Consider the following 22,566-nt stretch of genomic DNA (forward strand, 5'->3'; position numbering starts at 1 on the left):
GAATTCTCATGTTCATTGCAATTATATTCATGGTGACCTAAATTTTAAAATAACCTAAATGCTCATTTGTTGAAGACAAGCTAGGTGGCCCAGGAGGACATTGTGGTGAGTTAAGACAATAGCAATGCTTAAAGGATTATACACACTTGGAAAGGGCTTTCACAGTTGGTGCAGTATTATCAAACAGCATGTCATTACTGTTGAAGTGTTGGGGACCTACTCCTTTCTCCCATTTGATATAGTTCTAGTCTTATGAAAGCGAACTCTTCCAAGCTGCTCTAGATGGTTAGAGATGAAAGTCCGTAGTTACTCACGTAGAAATCTTACTTGGAGTCTTGTTATATACTAGTTTAGTTATTTACAGGACAAGATTTATTTAGTCTCTTGTATATGTTTTCAAGATTAAGCAGATTGTGTATAGCTAGAAACAAGCAATGTTTGTCTATTTAGATCAGCTGACATAGATACATTGATTGATCAATATAGATACATAGATAGACATGCATGGTTATTCACTATGGTAAATACATAGATGGTCTTCAAAACACATCAGACATTTATAAAATATGGCATTCAATAAGAAAGGCCTTTCCTGACAGAGAGACACAGCTGCTTCCGGCGGCACATCCAATATACTTCAATTAAGCTGATGGACATCTATAAAACAAATGTGGCCAAATAGCCACTGAATCAAACAACTGTTCTTTACTGCTGAGAGCACATTGAGTATCTAATGGTGAACAAGCATGACACCGGAAAATCGATGTCCCACTCTGCAGAGACTCCTTGGGCTGGTCATTCAAAATTCCTGCATCATAGAAGAAGTCTGTGAGAAACTCTGGACTGCTAGGTTATCTCACATTAATTACATTCACAGAATTTCTCTCTAGTATGTAATGGCATGTAAAGACTTCAAAATATGAAATACATTCATAAAAATTCTCTCCTTTGTAAATTCTTTCATGCCTTTGAAGCTGACCACAACATTCAAAGCCTTTACCACAGTCATATTCATGACGTTTTGGCCCGATATGAATTCCTTCATGGCTCTGAAGATATTGTGATATTCAAAGGCTTTACAACATTAATTACATTCTTAAGGCTTCTATCCTGTATGGATTCATTCATGCATGTGAAGTTGATTGTGCCACACAAAGGCTTTACCACATTGATTACATTCACAAGGCTTCTCTCCTGTATGAATTCTTTCATGCCTGTGAAGATTGCTGTGCCATGCTAAGGCTTTACAACATTGATTACATTCATAAGATTTTCTCATGCTAAGGCTTTACCACATTGATTACATTCATAAGGATTTTCTCCTGTATGAATTCCTTCAAGCATTTCAAGATATTTGTGCTGTGCAAAGGCTTTACCACACTGATTACATTCATAAGATTTCTCTCCTGTATGAATTCTTTCATGCATTTGAAGAGACTGGTGCCGTGCAAAGGCTTTACCACATTGATTACATTCACAAGGCTTCTCTCCTGTATGAATTCTTTCATGAGTTTGAAGAGACTGGTGCTGTGCAAAGGCTTTACCACATTGACTACATTCATAAGGTTTCTACCCTGTATGAATTCTTTCATGCCTTTGAAGATATCTGTGCAGTGCAAAGGCTTTACCACATTGATTACATTCATAAGGTTTCTTTCCTGTATGAATTCTTTCATGCATTTGAAGAGACTGGTGCCGTGCAAAGGCTTTACCACATTGACTACATTCATAAGGTTTCTCTCCTGTATGAATTCTTTCATGCCTTTGAAGATATCTGTACAGTGCAAAGGCTTTACCACATTGATTACATTCATAACATTTCTCAACTCTATGAATTTTTTTATGCATTTGAAGAGAACTTTGCCATGCGAAGGCTTTACCACATTGATTACATTCATAAGGTTTTTCTCCTGTATGAATTCTTTCGTGCCTTTGAAGATGACTGTGACATGCAAAGGCTCTACCACATTGATTACATTCATAAGGCTTCTCTCCTTTATGAATTCTTTTATGCATTTGAAGATATCTGTGCAGTGCAAAGGCTTTACCACATTGATTACATTCATAAGGCTTCTCTCCTGTATGAATTCTTTTATGCACTTGAAGAGACCTGTGCCATGCAAAGGCTTTACCACATTGACCACATTCATAAGGTTTCTCTCCTATATGAATTCTTTCATGCCTTTGAAGATATCTGTGCAGTGCAAAGGCTTTACCACATTGATTACATTCATAAGGTTTCTCTTCTGTATGAATTCTCTCATGGCTTTGAAGATATCTGTACAGTGCAAAGGCTTTACCACATTGATTACATTCATAAGGTTTCTCTCCTCTATGAATTCTTTCATGCATTTGAAGAGAACTTTGCCATGTAAAGGCTTTACCACATTGATTACATACATAAGGTTTCTCTCCTGTATGAATTCTTTCATGCCTTGGAAGATACCTGTGCCGTGCAAAGGCTTTACCACATTGATTACATTCATAAGCTCTCTGTCCAGTATGAATTTTCTCATGAATTTCAAGATAACTTTGATGGTGAAAGACCATAAAACATTGTTCACCTTCATAGGGTTTCTCTCTCGTTTCTGTTCTTTTGTGAATCTGGAAACTACTGTGATTTACAAAGGCTTCACTATACTGAATATCTTCATATGGTTTCTCTCCAGTAGGAATTATTTCTTGCCTTTGAGGATGACTTTGACATGACACAGATTTGCCGCACTGAGTAAAAAGTGGCGGTTTTCCTCCAGTATATCTTCTGTCATTCCTGCAAAGATAATTGGCACATGTCAAACTTATACCACATTCATTACACTGATGAATCTTTTTATCTGTGTGAATTAATTTTACAGTTGGTCTAATTGTAAAAGTAATCAGATCTCATGGTAATGTCAGTTCATTGACTTTCATTTTTCCTTCCTTCTTCAAGTGTTATATTGTGTCTTTGAAGAGCCCTGTGATTCTAAGATCATGGACTCCATGGACCACATTTAAAGCATCATTTCACTATAAAAGAGGGTTTGCCACATATTGGACGAGAACTGGGAAAAGTCAGATTTACCACTCTGATCGCATTAAAATTTTTCCTATCATGTGAGTGATAATAAAATTGCAAAGTGAACCAAGGCAAACAGAGGCAATCCACATTGATAGTAATCATGGAAGTTTTTCTGTAGTGTGAGTTTGTGGATTTATTGCCAATAAAATTGGAAAAGCCATTCATTGTACACAGTATTACATTCAGAAAGTCTACACGTTATGGGCACTACTACAAATCTTCTAATTCTTCTGGGTAAGAGAGGGTTATATTGCTTTGTTCAATGTTCCTAGCCGACAGGGCTTGTATCCACTGTGATAAATGACATGTCTATTAAAGAATATAGCAAAAGAAAAGGTTTACCCTGCATTCACAGTCTCACTTTTTGGTTTTCTCATTGAAATATTGTACAGGGATAAAAGTTTCTCCAGAATAACTTCCTTCATTTTCACAAACTGCCCCTCTCACTAAACTTAGCAGCATTACTGCAAATATATTAGGAAGATGAGCTTTATTATGGACTATTTGTTTATTAGAAGGTTAAGGTGTTTATCTTCTGCAGGATCTAAGCAGTATGAGACTAAAGAGATTAGCAGTTCTACAATCTAGCTTGCTATGGTTCAAATGGTGATAGCTGTTAATGCATTGTGTTCTTATCTTCTTTCTTAGAGAAATGACTTACAAAAAATAAATCAGCTACCTGATTTTGACGTACATGTTTTTGTCAGAATTTAATAATCATCGATACAGTTCAAACAGTGCACATTTACACTCTTATTTTTCTTTAGAACTAAAAGATGCACTAAAAGTAATTCAGATGCACATTTGTATCAAGGTGCACATGAAAATTACCTTCTAGATCTTCTAGAACTTTGAAGATTTTCTTCAATGCTATGGTCTTCCCAATTGTAACCTGAAATAGAGTACGAGGAAATGCATGATATATTACTGGAAATTCGGTAAAATTCAGGTTACTCTTCAGTTAACCTCTGACATCTGTCTGATTTACTTATCTCATTCAGCCTCATTTCCAGCTGACATTATAATAACAAATAACAGCAACAGAGAAACAGTTGTCACTAGATTTTTAAAAGGAAAATTAAAATTCACAGTCTTACCTATGGCAGTGAGGTTCCTGTAGGTCTCCAGCATCACATCTCTGTAGAGACTCTTCTGGGCAGGATCCAGCAAAGCCCACTCTTCCACAGTGAATTTCACATTCACATCATCACAGGTCACTGCATCCTATAATATCTCACACAGGTGTGCAAGAGAAAGCATGATAGTGATGACAGTGTAGCTGGATCCTTTATTGACAATATATTCACATAATTCTGTGGCTTCCTCCACTTATTTCCTGACACAGATGTTCTAATGTAACCAAGTCATTTTATAAGGATCCTGAATACTGAGGTCCACTTGTGTCTTTCCTCACCCCTTGAATAGGATATAGCCTTGCAAGATAAACGCCAATCATCAGAGAGGGATGGGGAGGTAGAGGAAGAGTTCACGAGTACTGGGCTCATGTCAGAGAAATTGTATAAACTGTTACTAATGATAAAAATGATTTTTAAACGGAGTATATTTTCTCATGCCGTTAATCTCAGTAGTCAAGAAGTTGTGACAGGAGTATCTCATGATATGATTGCCAGCCACGTGTAAGCAACGAATTCCAGGACAGGAAGAAGTACAAATTGTGATTCTCCTCTCCCTTGCGTGGTGGGGTTTTGCCACCATCCCACCAGGGCAAGAGGATCAGAAGACAAGAGGTAGGGCCCAGAAGGCCAAAGGAACATTGGAGATTAAATACTCTGGGAACCACGTAAGAACTAGGTCAACATAGTCAGCAAGAACAAAGGCTATATAGATATATAGAAGCATTGGATAGCTTCTACTGTGTCTTCTATGAAATAGGGATAGAGTGTATACTAATGAGGGCATGACAGCACAAGAAGGAAGCTGACTGGTCAGTTCCAACCACAACACAGTAGACACAAGAAACAGGAAAAGGGTTGAGTCTATAGACACTCAAATCCCATCTTCACTAAAGAATCTAGAAAGGCTCCTCTTAGAAAAGCTTCCATAATATTCCCCAAAGAATGCAATGGATGAGAGACAAGTGTTCAAAAACGTCCTTCTATCCAGGAGATTTTTTATTTGGTCAACCCACGATCCTAATGGTCTGCATCAGCACCTACACTGTTCAAATGTCCAAAGATTCTTTCGACACTCAAGGCAATCTGTTGACTTCCACGTTTTGTAAATGCAGAAAACAAGTTATAGCCTTCCAACATACAATGGCACAGAAAACTCCTTCCCATTCCAATAGAAAGGAATGTGTACATAGTGATAGAAGAATGGACCAAGGCAGGAAACCCAACAGAGCAAACATCAAATCCTGTTGCTCTTTCTCAGAGACATAGGGCTTTGGTTTCCAAGGGCTTAGATGGTCCTATCCCTGCAAGATCTCACATATTTCTCAGTTAGGTTCCTTCCAATTCCTATGTGCATCTTCCCTGGGCCGGTTTCTCATAGCTTTGGTATCTGAACCTCTTGTCCTATCAAAATGCAACTCAGGCCTCACACTCAGAGCTTCATGCTATAAATCTCACAGTATTCTCACTTTGCCAAACACAGGCAGCTGGAACAGTGTTGAACTAACATCCCGGAGGAGGAATCCATGATATGAAATTTTGCATGATTTTTGTTTCCAGAACCAGCACATAGAGTTTGGCTTCGAATTTGGAATGAATCCTTTTCACGTTGGGCCACAGGTGTAGAAGGTTTCATAGGAAGTTCCTTTCTGGGTCTAGAAATCACTTTGCCTACTGCTTCCATTAGGTTTAGCCTGAGGGAGCATTACATTTACGGCACTTTCTTGGGCTTAAAAAACCGGAACAAAGGCCTTCTTTTGAATGATGATAATAGCCTTAAAATCCCTGCATCTGTTTCATCATGTGGCTGCCATCTGAAACTACATAGTGCTCTTTTTGTCTACACCACAGACTTTGCATTCATTTCTACCCCTCCTGTGGATTTTTTTCACTGTAGTCCTGAATAAGTCACTAGCAATAACCACTCAAGTGATTCAAAGTTCCATCTAAGAAATCTGGCCTTTACTCATAAATTTTGCCCTATTCAATTCCTCTGGGCATGGGCAGAATAAAAGGTTTTGGGCCAAAATATCGCACAAATGAGCTCTAGATTAATTTTTTCATGGAGTACATTTTACAGTGAAATCCTATGACCTCAACTGCCTCTGCCTGTAATACTCTCAACATTCTCTGCATTACTCTCTTCCAGGACCTACAAAAGCAGCTGGGTAATCTCTTTTTGTACAGCTCTCTATGCCTTTTGTTACTCATGTCCTTAGTTTTCCACCTTCCTCCAAAAGAGAATATTCCAGGTTGTATCCAGCATTAAAATACCTTTTTGTGCACCATTGTAAATAAATTTCTACTGACTACTTGGCTGTTGTGACTAAATCCTCTAACCAAAAGCATCTTAGGTCATGAATAGGTTTACATGTTTGGTCCTGTCAGATGACACTCCATCATTTTTGGAGCTACAGGCAGAATCTCAAGTTACAAAACGAAGCCAAAAAAAAAAAAATGGATAAACATTGTTTCCTGGCGTGGTCTCTTGCTTTGTCACTGTCTCATGCTCAGTTTTTTCTCTTATCCAGTGAAGCCACACCTGCTTGGGGATATTGTTATCCTCAATGGAAGAGCTTTCCCACAGCAGTCAACAATCACTACAATCTCTAACAAACATAGCAACCAGCCATTCTGATGAGGCCACACCATCACTTGAGGCTCCTCACATGACTGTGTAAGGCCCTCTCTCTCAGCCAGCCTGGGAATGTGACCCAGACAAACTTGGGAAAATGACCCAGAAAGAATTGAAGGCCAGCTCAGCTTCAGTTTCTGATATCAAGGTGGCCAACCGAGATAAACAATTTCAACTAAGGTAAACAATTACCATCTAGAAATTCTCTGGAAACTCCCCAACACCCCTCTTTGCCAAGAACAGCTCCCGAGGCCAACGACCCCTGCAATAGCCAATAATAATTAGACAAGCACCCCTAGCGACTACCAGATGACGCAGCCCCTCCTAACCTTTGCGCTTTTAGCCTTTAAAAATAGTCTGTAACAGTGACTCAGTGTGCCTCCCTCCCACCCGAGTGAGTGCTGAGGCCCCCTGACGCGCGTCAGCAATAAACCTTGTGCTTTTGCATCAACACTGTGGTCCTCGAGTGGTCTCTCGCGACCACCCCCCTACCTGAGTGGACTCTAGGGTCCGAGAACTGTATGCTCAGAAATGTCCAGTACCCAAATGCATTTGAACACAGACACAATAATACATGAGAAGGCTTTAAACACTCAAATAAACTTGTTAACTACATCAATCATTTAAGTAGCAAAACACCAAACACCGATGATTGCACTAACCGGGAAATGCAGATTTGCCAAGAAATGAGAACAAGCAGGTCTTTAGGAGCAAGAAGACAAAACTAAAATTGTTTCTCCACAGAACGTCCCCAAAATTAGGAACACATAACATAATATATTAAAATTTCAGAAGACAACAATCCGGGAAAGTCTATCATTCTCTAGAGAAAGAGCAATATAAGTAGATTATAATTAATAAAATCACACAACATAGATGGCACCACGGATTAAGGCAGGCACAAAGTACAATGTTGAAACATAACATTGTCCTTTAAACACAAACTACAGGATTAATGTCAACTCAAAATCAAAGAAATCTCTGTCCAGCACTCCCCCTGTGGTGGTTCCTCTTGCCAACTCAAATGGCAGAGAAAACCTTCCTTGCCATGAGCTCCCTTTGTAAACTTTGTAAGCTTTGTAGACTTTGCAGGGAACTGTCCAGGACCCTGCCTGAGGAGTTCTAGCAGCCAAACCCAGCTGCTTCAAGTTTTGCCCCTTTGCCCCACTCTATAACTCTCCCCAGGAGACCCCTCTTCTGGTCTTCAGCTTCTCTGAGTGCCACCCTTTGTGGTGCTCCACATCCATTCCTGTGCTGGGACTACATCACTTCAAAGTTGGTCAGGGAAAACAGTTCTTACAGAGGTCCCCTTTATTTGTGACTCCTCCCCAATCCAAGGAGGATAGAGGACAATCATTCACTGGTGCCTCTTTCTCCTGAGTTCCCAGTTAGGGCCTTGCCTGTAAGAAGTGAAGGGCTGTCTTCCAGGCAGTGGGAATCAGAGGATTAGGTGCTCAAAAAAGTCTTAACTGCACAGCATGAGGAAAGGGTGAGCTGCAGGGGATGTTGCTCTAACAGAAATGAAGATGAAAACCTCTGAGAAGAAGAATGAATATTTTAATTACTGGGAAACATTGGCATGAGCAGAAACAAATAAAAGATTAGAGCAGTGATGCATAAGAAAGTGAATTCTAAAAATACCATCAATTGACTTTATAGAAAGATAAATATAATTTGAAAAACACATAGGCAGAATGGTTTTGAAAAAGAGCAGCAACTTCTCTGGTAGAGGGAATGGCATTAATAAGACAGGGATTGACCTTGTCCCTATGTGCAATGTTAGCTGCTGAGATCTTTCACCTGACACACACAGCTACAGCCAATGGCCCCTTAACTGAAATTGCAATATTTACTGACTCAAGCTAACCTAAGCAAAAGGTAACCAAACATCTGATCTGCTTTTATTCACATGCATGAATTAATACATGCTGGGGAATTACAAACTCTGATACCAGGCTAGAATCAGGTCTTTCTTCACAATGGGGACCCCTGTAGCTGAAAGTCTCTATCATTAGTCTGTGCTCTAGCCATTGTCTACCCAGTTTCACTGGGCACTTTCTGCAGACCTCCTCTTCCGGTCTGACAGCAGAAGCCATGCTGCACATGTTTCTAAAATGGCCAGTTCATTACATTACTCAAATGAGTAATTTTGTTTGTCTGTTTTTTCGAGACGGCGATTCTCTGTAGGCCTTAGCTGTCCTAGACTCACTTTGTAGACCAGGCTGGCCTTGAACTCACAGGGATCCTTCTGCCTCTTAAATGCTGGGATTAAAGGTGTGGGCCACCAAGCTCAGCTTCAAATGAGTAATTTTAAAACACTGTTGTTGTATAGTCTTTTACCTAGGGAATTTAGAATTTTTCATCAAGAGGAAAACAAGGTCACTGCCCTGGGGAGCAACAGGTTGGTATCCAAGCCACCTGAGTCAACATAGTTGGTCTCAGAAACATTTTCCAAAAGGCTGAAAATACAACTGTCCTAGAATTAACGTGCCTTTTCAGGAAGAGATCACTCTACACACAATTGAAAGATTACTTTTAAAAATCTGTTAATGACAGCATGCATCCTGTTGTGGATAATGCTGCCAACAGATTTGGCATTCCACACATGCTCTCATGTCTTTTCAGTTCAGGCCCCAGGTTATGTTTGGAACAATTTCAATATGGTCTGAGACTGCAAGTCTGTCCACTTAGACTGATGAGTGATTTACACAGCAAATACATTCCCAGAATCATTTCTGAAATACACTAGTGCCCTGAAAAAGCAGCTCATTCTTCAGTGACAGGGTCCAGAGTTGGAGGTCCCACAAAATGAGAAGATAAAAGAAGTAGAAAGTAGAATCTAGAAGAGCTGAGGTGGGGAGGTCTTGCCCAAGCTATGACTTATGCCAAGTAAGCTTCTCAAGAATAGCATCTTGTGTACTACGTCCATGGAGGAAATGGACCATATGTGAGACTTCTATGAAGTCATCAGAAATTTATCATACCATGGCACAAACACAGAACAAGTCTTATAAAACAAAACTGCACATCAGGAACACAGGTCTCTCACAAACTACTGACCAAGCCCAGAGTGGATTTGGGACTGAGCAACAGAACCCCATGGGGTAGATTCACTTAGGTTTTCAGGAGCTGAAGAAACCCCTCACAGAAGGGCAATGGACCCAGACCATTACCCACTCTCCCAACCATATTCCTGGCCTTGGAGAAGGAGCACTATTTTATCCTCAATACATCCCTGCCTTGGAGAAAGATCACAGGCCTAGGCCACAGGCTGTTTCTGTCTCTGGCTTGGGAAAGAGCTATGCAAAACTATGCTTTTCTCAAGAAGGAAACTGGACCTTTATGGCACATCAGGCCTTATTGTTCGTTGTGACACTGTAATGCCCCAGTGAGGAATTTATTAGAGGCCTGTTCTATTGAAGATGAAGATGCGACAAGTGGCTGGTTTTAAATCAAAGTTGTCTCCTCTGCTATGATTTGGAGCCAAATGTGATGACAATCCTGGTGAATCAACATCTGTGCCCTAGCATCCTAATCTCTAACAGGCTAACTTCTCTGTGGGGTGTTTTAGACGCAGTTCTCCCTCAGCTAAACTCTACTTGCTGTCATTGGTACATCCTGTACAAATCAATTATTCTTTTGTACAACACATGAGATGACATTTACAACCTCCACAAAATTTATACTTTGTTTGTTTGTTTCTCTTTTGTTTTTTTCGCGGCATTGTTTTTCTGTGTTGCCCTTGGCTGCCATGGACTCACACTGTAGACCAGGCTGGCCTTAAACTCACATCGAGCCACCTGCCTCCTAAGTGCTGGGACTTGGGAAGTGGGCCACAATGCCTGGCTTCCAAATATAGTTTAGACCTAAATGTTAAATGCTAAGAACAGAATTTTTAGAAGAAGTTAGAGAAACTAGGGGTCTGAGTCTGTAATCCTGCCAAGGATGTTTCTACTCACAAGCCCCTGCTCCCAATGCTTTGTGTAGATGTAATCCACACAGTGCAGTTAGTCAGAGACCATCACCAAGTCCAGAAAATTACTAAGACCTCACTGGTGGCCACATCTGGTGCTGTTTATCTCGCAGCCCCAGGGAAGACCCACTACACCAGTTTCCTCTGCCCAGCTGCCTGTTCCTCCCTACTGTGAGCAGTGACTCTGTACTTACCATGTTGTGTCTTCTGACCTTGCCTGAGCTCTCCTCACAGCACCCAGCACAAACCCAGCATTGTGGAGATGTAGCCACAGCAGCTCGGCAGTCCTGGGGTGTTGCTGTCTGGAGGTGTGGAAAGGCCAACAACACAAGCTGAAGATCTGAGAACCCTTCTCGTGGAACACATGTAGGTGGCACCCAGGTGAGCAGAAGATGTAAAAAGGGGGCACCCAGGGATTGATGTAGGGGGATTCCAGGGCCAAAACTAGAAACAGCCCTGCCTGGTTGCTGCAGATCCTCAGAAGGGGACCTAGAAACTTTCTTGCAAAGTATACAGAGTTCACAAAAAGAGTCCATGGCAGAGAAGGGTTTACCTGTTGCTTGATTCTGCATGAATAATATGAACAGAAAAATGCTTCAGCTAACTGATATTAAAAAGTTTACCCATTGTGGGTGTTCACTTGGCATCTGCAGTTGCCCTCCCCCTCCCCTACATGCTCTGTCAAATCCCACTTTTCTCCAACCCTGCCCCCTGCAAGGAAAGCCTCTGCACATTCTTAGCATTCCTTGAGATGCTCCAAGCCCCACCCCTGGGGCCAAGGGCTTCCCTAGGACAGCAGGTGGCAGATACTTCATCTTCCTTCACCTGCAGCCCTTGTTGCCATACTTGGGTGGAGGGCTGTGGGGGCCATTTCCTCTGGCCTTGTTTGCTGAGGCTACTGAACTAGCCCAAGAGTTTCTGTTTCCAAGTAAACTTGCCCTTTTTACTTTCAGTCTTGCTTCCATTGGCTTATTTCACACTCACATTCGCCAGTGACCCTGAGCTCACCAAGTTGTCATTTTGGACCTTGCCTGAGCTTCCCTCACAGCACTCAGCAGTAGTGTGCTGTAAGACTGAGACCTCTAGAGAGATCTCTAGTCTATTCCCAGAGTCCCCACTAAGAGGCGGAGTCCATTGTCGATGTAAATGCATAGGTATAGGATTTTTAGAGCCATCGAGATAGGGTCTGTCCAGCTCTTTTAAGCTGCACACCCCGAGAAACAGAGGCACAGGCCTTTTATAGGTTTTAGACAAAGAAATGCGTTTTACAGTGTGATTGGTTGGCATTTGGGCAGAAAAGCTGCAAGCAGGGAGTTACAAGTCTTGGCGTTTGGTGGTTGGATAATAGGTGGAGGGGCAAGCTGACCTATGGGAAAGATTGGTTGAAGCAGTCACAGGGGGCGTTTAGGAACTTTTTTAGTTGGTGAGGGGTAGTGGAAATTTTAAACACAGCTGGCTGGCTGTTCTTGAGTCCAGCTGGACTCTGAGCACAGACTGAGACCTTAAGTCAAGTTGGACTCTTCAAGGTTTTTCCTGTCCCTGCCACACACACACAGTGATCTGATATCTGTCTGTCCTTGGTTCAAGCTGGACCCCCTAGAAATGTACATGCTTTGGCCTTAATGGGGGTCTTTAAGGGAGGACTGAGTAGGCTGACTTTTACATTTTCCTAGACTTTGGCTGTAATGGGGGTCCTTATGGAGACTGGTTCCTTCAGTGCAAAGCACATCACACAGAACCATTAAAGAAAGCTCAGCCAGCCAGGCGGGTGGTGGCCCACGCCTTTAATCTCAGCACTCGGGAAACAGAGGCAGGAGGATCGCTGTGAGTTCAAAGCCAGCCTGCTGTACAAAGCAAGTCCAGGACAGCAAAGACTACACAGAGATACATTGTCTCGAAAAGAAAACAAAAACAAAAAAACAAAACAAACAAAACAAACAAAAAAAAGAAAGAAAGAAAGAAAGAAAGAAAGAAAGATCTCAGCTAAACAGCTGCACGTGTGCATGGCAGCCAAAAGAAAGAGCCACATCTTCATACTGGCTGGCCCGCTGGAGGCTCTGATTGCCAGCGGGTCTTGAGTGACATGAGCACCTCCCTTAGAATTCCAGTGTCCTGAAGGACACAGCACAACAGCTCATCATGGCCCAGGCTTCCAGTCCATTATCAGATCTGCAGAGATTGGGATTTCCGTAGCCCATGTGCATATTCTCCAATAGCCTACTGCTCTGTCTTCCCACACCGCGCCACCACTCCAGCTAGCTCTCCACAGCAGCCTGCTCCTCCCATTTCTGGGCAGTGACGCTCCACTCACCATGTCGGGACTTCGGGACTTGCTTGAGCTTCTCTCACAACACCCAGCTGCAGAGGTCAGAGCACACCACGCGGAACCACCCAAGCCTGCACAGCCACAGAGCTGGCTCTTCAGCAAGGCTCCCGGAAAAACCCGCCTCCGCGTCTGACCTGGGGCGTGTCTCTGCATGGAGGCCCTGATTGGCCACTTCTTCTTGAGTGACATATACACCTCTCCAGGCTAGCATTCTCTGTTAGGGGCACAGAACCATGGTTGCTGGCTCAAGCTTCCTACCCAGGGACAAACTTGTTCCAGAGGTGTAGAGACTTGAATTTCAGTAGCACTGTCTTCCAATGGCCTCAACATCTGTCTTCCCAACTAACCCGGGGAGGACTCACTGCTTGTGCTTCCTCAGCACAGCCTCCTGCTCCTCCCCTCTGGGGACAGTGACCCTGACCTCAGCAAGTCACACACCCAGTAGCCACTTCCCCTGCTTCCTCCTCTATCTAGGTGGGTAACTTGAAGAGCCCATTTCTCAATTTGCAGTGGAGTTATCCATATGTCCCACTAGTAAAGAGCAATGTTAGGAGACAAGACTTTAGTTTTGTGTCTTCAGGCTGGGTACAGCCAAACTACTGCTTCTTTTTCCTGGTAGTTATGAGACAACCCTGGGAGAAAAGCAGGAATCAGCTGACAAACACTGCGAAACACTATTGTTAGCCTATACCTCTTCCCAGTGGGAAAGTGAAAAACAATTACACAGCAATGTTAGTCAAGGTTCTCTAGATGAATGGAACTGATAGAGGAATCTCTCTTTCTATGTAGAAAGTGGATTTATTCGAATGTCTCACAGGCTGTTGTCCAACTAGCCCATCGATGTCTGACTAACAATGGAAAGTTAAAGAATTCAGTAGCTGTTGAGTCCAAGTGCCTGAATGCCTGAGATCGTCTTTAGTACATATCAGTATTGCCAAGAAGTAGGCTTTAATGGCAGGAAGAAAATGAGCTTGCTAGCCAGAGGCGGGGCAATAAGATGAAGGGAAGGCGCTAAGTTCTTCATGCCCTTCCTATACGTAGGCTGCAATGAGAGCTATGGCCTAGGTTAAAGGTGAATCTTATCCCCTCAAGAGATCCACATTAAAGAAGGGTTTTCCCACTTCAAAAAATGTAATTAAGAAAAATTTCCCACAGTGCCCAACCCTGGCTTTTAGTTAATTCTAGATGTAGGGGAAACAAGTATAGCCATCATAACAGCTAAAACAGAGGAGCTGAGAAAGATTATTTCCCCTATGGCAGGCAAGGAGAGCATGAGATTTGTTTCTAATATAATGGCTTTCTTCAACAAAGGAAGCATTGGGATTTTACTTAAGGAATTTGAATATGTTCCAATGTAGTTTTGCCTATTCCAAGGCATGCTAAATTAAATGCTGTTTTTATGTGGTCACAATGTAAAATCAGGGATATCTACGGAATTCTTACACAAAGTGATGCATAAACATATGTAAATTATAAAAGTTATCTACATAAATGCCTCAGGAAAGTTTATCTTATACAAATTCCAAGCTGAAAACGAAGTACATGGCAGTTTGAAAGTATATTGCTCAGGAGGCAATGATATTGGGTAATCATCTTGTATGATCTAGCAGATAGATGTTTCAATGCTACAAATCTCACTTACACAAAGAACAAATTTAGAGAACATCAAGGAAAACACATCTGTCAGCACTGTGGACACTGTTTGCAAGGAACACCTTTGCTGAGGAATTCAAATGTCACAATAAGGCCGCTTTAACCTCTAAGCAGACTGTCTCAGAGAAAAGCCACAGCTGCCTCTATGCAGTACCAGGAGAATTTCATTTTAGCTTGCCCTGACTGTGGTCTCTCTCAGGCCTATGACATCACTAAAGAGATGTCCACCTTTTAAACTTTATTTTTATTTTATGTTTCTGGGAGTTTTGTTTGAATGTGTCTGTATGCTATTCCAACAGTGGCCAGAAGAAGGCAGAAGATGCCTGGGATTGCAGTTACAGCAAATGGTGTGGTTTTCCTCTTCCCTTAGAGGTGGGGGGCCAGTGGGCTATTGGCCACCCGCCCAAGGCAAGAGGAGCAGAAGATGAGATGAAGGGTCTGCAAGCCTTAGAAGGAAAGTTAAATAGACTTATAAACAAGAAAAATACTCAGGCACACGTGCACGAATTTAGACAAGACAGAAAGATCGATAAATGACATGAAGGAAAATTCTCAGACAGAGACAAAGGGATTTAAATAGCCTTAGAATGAGCCAAAATGAGAATAAGGAAAATTCTCAGACACAGACATAGGATTTTAATCAAGGACCTACCACACTTCTACACAATGAAGCTGAAAGTGGAAGCTCAAGGTTGTTAGAAACCCAACCTTAGTTCATCCAGTTACTATACAAGTCCTAACAGGAGGTGATAGGCACCTCCAAGATTATAATAAAGTTAAATAGAATACTATAGACATATTATAATTGAGGAGATTTAAGAAAGTGCTTGTCTCCTGTAGCATGCATCCATCCTTTTGTTGTAAGGTACTTAACCAGCTTAAACACAATAGCTCCTCCAATGAGGATTATTTTAGTTCCTATCATAAATCTAGCACTTCTGTCAACACCAGCTCTTAGCCTATCAGAAGCCCTTTAAATCCCAGTTCCCATTCGGGTTGTAAGATGAAATTAAGTTCAAGTTCTAAGGCCCTACATGACTGAAACCAGGAAGATTCAGTGCTTGCTGCTTAGAATCAAACACTAGATGATATAAATGAATGTTCTGCTTGGGGTAAAGATAAATAGTGTTCTATTAGAATCAAGACCACAACATCCTGCTATATTCTATACTCCTGGTGATCTGGAAAGGTCCCAAGAGCTCCACTGCCACAAATCCTACTCAATCAGCTTAAAATGCTTTGTCTAGCTGGCTGGTTACATCGTTCTCAGAACAAAATGGATTCGTCTTGTGCTTAGCCAATCAAAATGATGTAATGATGCTCTTCCCCTTGCTTCCCACCTGGTTACCTGGTTGTTCCCTGGTTACAGTTTTCATATAAGAAAATCCTGCCTTAGAAACACACCATCATCACAGTTTGGCTCTGGAGACCACTGTGGCCCTGTCCAGTCAGTTATATTGTTCACCGTTCAAATAACCTTCCATCAATCTGAGTCTGGCATTTGAATGGTTAGTGTATGGCTGTTCCTGAACCCTAACACTCTGAGAAGATGCTTCTAAATTCATAGAGGACTCAGAACAGCATTATCCCTCAAGACTGGAAAGATTTGGTGGCAGCAGTATTAGAACAGGGTCAGGAGTTACAGTGGCAATCATGTTGGAAAGTGCAAGTAAAGGCATAGAACGTCAAGATCAGGGGAGGGTATTGACAGGAACAGTTGCTAGGTGAAGGTCAATATGCTGATTTACAAGGACAGCTTGAATTTGATGATCACAATTTGGCACTATGTTGTCTACCAGTTTAAATACTTGAGATAAGAGTGAAGAATCAGGAAAGACATCGGAATCATTTACTTAAGTAATTCAAGGCCACAACGAATCCTTCATTTTTTTTTCTCCATAGATTAATTTCAGGTTTAAATAGAATAGCATCAGAATTGGAAGTCAGAAAAACATTAACTGAATCTTTTGCTGTAGAAAATGCTAATTCAGATTGCATAGGAGTTATTAGAGCTTTAAATGCAAGATGAGAACCAATCAAGAACTGCGTTGGGGATACAGCTGTCATTGGATCTCATGTTTATGATGCTAATGTTATAGAAGTGGTTTCTAAAAATCTTAAGATAAAAAGGAAATGGAAGATATTTTAGTTATGGGAAGGAAACCCTTTTGAAAAGGGGCTGTAGGGAAGGCGTTTCTAGAAACAATGGTTTGGGTTTCCTAGAGGTAATCTAAAAAGTAGACACCAGCCTTCTGGATTTTGCTGAATGTGTGGCAGGAACTGGCATTTGGCTAATGAATGCAGATCAGCAAGGCATAGAGCATGTAATCCTTTCACATCAGAAAGCACCCACAGAGGCTTCCTGCAGGCCATGACATCAAATTTGATTCCATCTTTCCCTGTCAGCATAGGAGAAACTCATAAACAGAGCAATTAAAACACTTAATGCCTATTGTTAAAAACAACACTGCTCTGGATGTATGTACTAAGGACACAACAGATTCAACATATAACACAAAAATTCAAGACCACAAAATAAAGATATTGGCAAACTGCTATAATGATCAGGGACCTACGCTAAAAATAATAATAAGTGGCATTGGAATTGAAGAGTTAGGCTAATGGTCTGGACATTATGAATGTAATTTTTTTTTTTTTTTTTTTTTTTTTACCAGAGAGTATACATAGTTTACTGATGGTAGAGAAAAAGTCTTTCTTTACAAAAAAAGGGTGAAATGTTGCAGGATATTTGATCCCATTGTGAACTCTAAAAATGTGTCTTTTGTTTGGTGCGGTTCAGCCCAACACACACATTTAACTCAAGAATGTTCTATGTATAGTAAGCAGTTGATTTTGGGGTGGCTCAGCCTTAGCACATGCCTTTAATCCAAGAGCTTTCTGTACACAAGATTTAATAGTTATCCTTAGGCCAAGAGACTAAGCAAGTATCCAGCAGATAGTGATTAACAGAAAGGAGGGACTCTGACTTGAGGGGTATTTAAGACCTTGTGGGGAAGAAGAAGGAGAAGACCAAATGAAGAAGATGAAGAAGAAGAAGAAGAAGAAGAAGAAGAAGAAGAAGAAGAAGAGAAGGAGAAGGAGAAGGAGAAGGAGAAGGAGAAGGAGAAGGAGAAGGAGAAGGAGAAGGAGAAGGAGAAGAAGAAGAAGAAGAAGAAGAAGAAGAAGAAGAAGAAGAAGAAGAAGAAGAAGAAGAAGAAGAAGAAGAAGGAGAAGAAGGAGAAGAAGAAGAAGCAGCTTCTTGACTTTTTGGTTCTTTGGCTTTTAGCTTCCAGCTTTTTCTTCCCAGGCTGTAGGGTGACCTAGCATGTCTTTTCTCTATGTGACATGGGCTGAGTTGGAAAGTCAGCTGGGTGTTTTCTCTCCTTCTCTGTGCTACTCTATTTTCACTCCTTTATCTGGCTTGAGTGTTATTGGAAACATCAAAGAATTGGAATTTCTGTTTGTTAGAACAAGAATGTGGCATATGGTAAATTTGCAGCATCCATTGAATATAATCCAAAGAAATTTCCCAGAAATTCATAAAAGGAAACCACATTCCAAAGTTATATGCAAACTGGAAATACTCAGAATGCTGAATAGATTTATGAAAATATAATACAACCTTTATGTAATCTGACCATACTAAAAAAGCTTGCTATTAGACAATACTTTGATATCACAAGAAATTAGAATAACCAAGAATGTGTACAATATCTGTGAAAGAATAAAGAGGATGGAGAGAAAAGGCCTAAAACAAAAGCAGAAAGATACAGAAAAGTTTTTGACAAAAGACCTGAGGAAACACATGCAGGAAAAGTTTGTACTTGACTGATATTACACATTTACTTATGATTCTATGTGTATAAGTTTTAAATAAACGGAGTCACAACTCACACAAATTTAACTAAAAGCGAACCTTAACCTGTTATGTTTTGGACTTTCCGTTTCTTACAAACAGGCCTCATACTCTGGAGTTCTCTCTCTGCACAGGAAGGTAATCTCTTGCTAAGGTTCTGCATCCTGTCATGCCTCCTCATGGGTCCCCGTAAAGCCAGCCACATTGATGTTCAAACCCAAAACAATGTAGAAGAAAAACTTAATCTCTGTATCCTTCCACATGGATTATAGCAAAAGATATGACTCTCCCCTATCCACTTCGTCCAAAACCATCCACACCTGAGAAATCTCTGCACTTGAGAAACTCCATCCATCTCTCCCCTGGAACTGAATTTCTCTGGATCATACCATGCTGGCTGGTAGTAGCAGAAAGTTTAGAACATTCTAAGTATGCATTGCTGTAGGATGATCCCCATCACCACTTTCTATCAATTTCCAAACTATTTTGCAACATGTAGAGTACAAACCTGAAACTGGAATGCAAAAATCTGAACCTTTAGAAAATAGACCTTTAGTTTTCAAATTTTCCTCCCATCACACACCAACATTAATGGCTGTGCGTGTACACCGGACAGTGGCGTCACAAGGATCACCACCTCCCATACACAGGCCTGCAGAGCCTCCTACTCCCCGGGAAATCTCGACAGAGGCAGGCTCGGAGGTCAATGTCACTTTCACAGGTCACAACATGAACCAACAGAAACACCATTGCTCACTGTCCATCCCAATCCCAGCAGATCTGACAACTCAGCATCCCGACTAGAGGACATTTATGAACTGGTTGAATTTTCCTTCTCACAGATCAGTCAAGGCCCAGCCAGGAAAGAGTTGTAGGCCTGTCTTTCCAGCACTTGGCAACAGAGGCAAGATAATGTGTGTTTAAAGTAATTAAAAATTACTTAGCATGAGGCAAGATTGAGCTACAGGATACATTGTTCTAAACAGAAATAAAGAAGTGAATAGCAGTTGAGAAAACAGAAACGAAATTCTTAATGACGGCGAACAGAAACAAGTAGAGAAACCCCAGTAATGCATTCAATAAAATGAAATTTTAAAAATGATCCCAGCAGATAAATGGCTTCTTCTTTTTTTTGTTTTTTTTTGTTTTTGTTTTTGTTTTTTTTGTTGGTTTTTCGAGACAGGGTTTCTCTGTATAGCCTTGGCCATCCTGGATTGACTTTGTAGACCAGGCTGGTCTCGAACACACAGCGATCTGCCTGCCTCTGCCTCCCGAGATAAATGGCTTCTTAAAAGATAAAAACAATTTATTAGATTTATATTTTAACAAGTTAACTATATTGACTATGAAAAAGTAACATTTAATTGAGGATTTTTTTTATGGTTTCAGACTTTTAGTCCATTATCAACACAGTAGGAAGCACAGCAGTGTCCAGGCAGACATGGTACTGGAGGAGCTGTAAATTATAAACTAGATCCACAGGAAGCCCGGAGGGGACTCCACAGTAGGTAGAAACTGAGGTTTTTGGGTTGCTTTTGTTTTTGTGTTTGTTTTTCAAGACAGGGTTTCTCTGTGTAGCCTTGGCTGTCCTGGACTCACCCTGTAGACCAGGCTGGCCTTGAACTCACAGAGATCTACCTGCCACTGCCTACCCAGTGCTGGGATTAAAGGCGTGCGCCACCACGCCCGGCAGAACCTGATTTTAGAGATCATATCACTCACCCCAACAGTAACATACTTCTTCCTACAAGGCCACACCTCATAATGCTCCCACTCCCAACGGTCCAAGCATTCAAACACTTGAGTTTATGAGACCAAACCTATTCAAGCCACCATAGTAATTGATAAGAGACTGGTTGACCTTGCCCTTATGTACTTGTTGGTTGCTGAGATCTGTAATCTGGCAAACAGAGTCAGAGATAATGGCTAGTTTTTCAAACCTCTTAGTTTACATAATTGTGTCACCCAGGATTGAACATGTCTTCATTAGAGAGTTCTTTAATTGAAAATTCATTATTCTTTGGATCAACTTAGCCTTATTGAGTTATCCACAACCCAATTTGGTGTCTCATTCACATGACATGAATTATAAAACATGCTGGGGAATTACGAAAGCACTCCCCTTACCACAGTCAGGTCATTTTTCAGAATTTTAGCTGCAGCAGCGGATTGCCTACCCCATTTACCCTTGTGGAATAGATAATAAATTATTCCTTCTAATCTGATTTGAAGGCAGAAAAACCATGCTTCTTAATGCAAATTCTTTTCCTCTGACTGCAGTGGATAGTTGACTACATGACTCAAATGGACAATTTTAAAATGTTGTCATGATACAGTCATCAAATTTAAGGATCAAGGGGACAGCAAGGTCCCTGCTATGGAGGACAACAGGCTGAGAACTAAACGACGTGAGTAAACATTGTCTCAGAAACATTTTTCTAAAAACTAGAGGTGCAGATGTTCTAGAATTAACACGCTTTCTTGGGGAGAAATCACTCTATATATTTAGGAGACTAAGAAAAAAAATTCTTATGCTGGGCATGGTTGGGCATGCTTTTAATCCCGGCACTTGGGAGGCAGAGGCAGAGGCAGGTGGATCGCTGTGAGTTCGAGGCCAGCCAGGTCTACAAAGCGCGTCCAGGACAGCCAAGGCTACACAGAGAAACCCTGTCTTGAAAAAACAATTCTTTAATGATAGTGTGAAACCATATCTTGTTATTGCAAAAAAAAGAAAGCAGACTAGAATAGATGTAGCATTTCACATATGCTGCCAATGTTAAATTTCTTTTAGGATCAGGTCCTAGATTATGCTTTGAACAATGTAATAGAGACAGAAGTCTGCAAGGCTAGCCAACTAAGCAGATGGAAGATTTACACAGAAAGATATTCCCAGAATTATTTCTTAACTACGACAGTGACATAGCAGTTCATTTTTCATTTACATGGGAGTACCAGAAGAGCAGACAGGAGAAAAGATAAAAAGGTGCCAATGACCTGTTTCCACAATTACAAAATACAGACAACATACATACAAAAAGCATCAGGAAACCATCACCTGTCTGCACTGTGGACTCTGCTCTTAGATAAATGGCCGTGCTGCTCTAACATCAGGAAAAAGTGGCTTCTGCCTCTGAGCAGACTGACTAAAAAGAAGGACGCACTGGCTTTCACAGAGGATCACAAAGAGTTCATTTTAACTAGCCCTGGCTGCTCTGACTGAGGCCTGTGACATCACTGTAGAGAATTCCATTCTTCTTTTTTTTTCTATTTTGTGATCACAAGTGTTTGCCTGAATATATTTGTACACAGTGCTTACAAAGGCCAAGAAGATCCCAGATGTCCTGGGGCAGAATTTACAGCAGATTGTTAGCTACCATAGAATTTCTGGGAAATTCATAAAGCGTCTTCATTACTATCAGTTGCTCTAGTCCCAGAATTTCTGACACCGTCCCATGGCCTCCCTGGCCACCAGCATGAATAGGGTACAAAGACATGCATTCTGGGAAACAGGACTCTAACTAGGATTGACTGGTGTGGGGAGAGGTTGGAGCAAGGTATGGCTACAAAATTTATGCTGAGGCTCCATAGCCCTGGGCTACATGACTTCATGACTTCCATCAAAGCCACAACCCCTATTCTTGGTGTTTTTGTTTGTTTGTGGATTTGTTTTGTTTTTGTTTTAGTTTTTTTGAGACGGGGTTTCTCTGTGCAGCCTTGGCTGTCATGGACTCACTTTATAGACCAGGCTGGGCTCGAACTCACAGCAATTGGCCTGCCTCTGCCTCAGGATTGCTGGGATTAAAGACATGCTCCACCACACCTGGCCACACCTCCCACTCTTTCTGATCCTCACATAACCAAAGTGTCAAAATCAAGGATATGAATTTGCTTCCAAAGTGCTAGGCTTACTGGCATATTATCTGAAACTT

At 41.3% G+C, this 22,566-nt stretch overlaps 1 protein-coding gene and 1 pseudogene across 1 annotated transcript in view; both read right to left on the minus strand.

The window, feature by feature from the left end:
- The window catches only part of LOC127203988 (zinc finger protein 721-like), a 1,570,727-nt gene that overhangs the window by 123,653 nt on the left and 1,424,508 nt on the right, over positions 1–22,566 (minus strand).
- On the minus strand, positions 1,121–13,202 carry LOC127204015 (zinc finger protein 431-like; annotated as a pseudogene).

This window comes from Acomys russatus, chromosome 19, assembly GCF_903995435.1.
Source record: "Acomys russatus chromosome 19, mAcoRus1.1, whole genome shotgun sequence".
Lineage (NCBI taxonomy): Eukaryota > Metazoa > Chordata > Mammalia > Rodentia > Muridae > Acomys > Acomys russatus.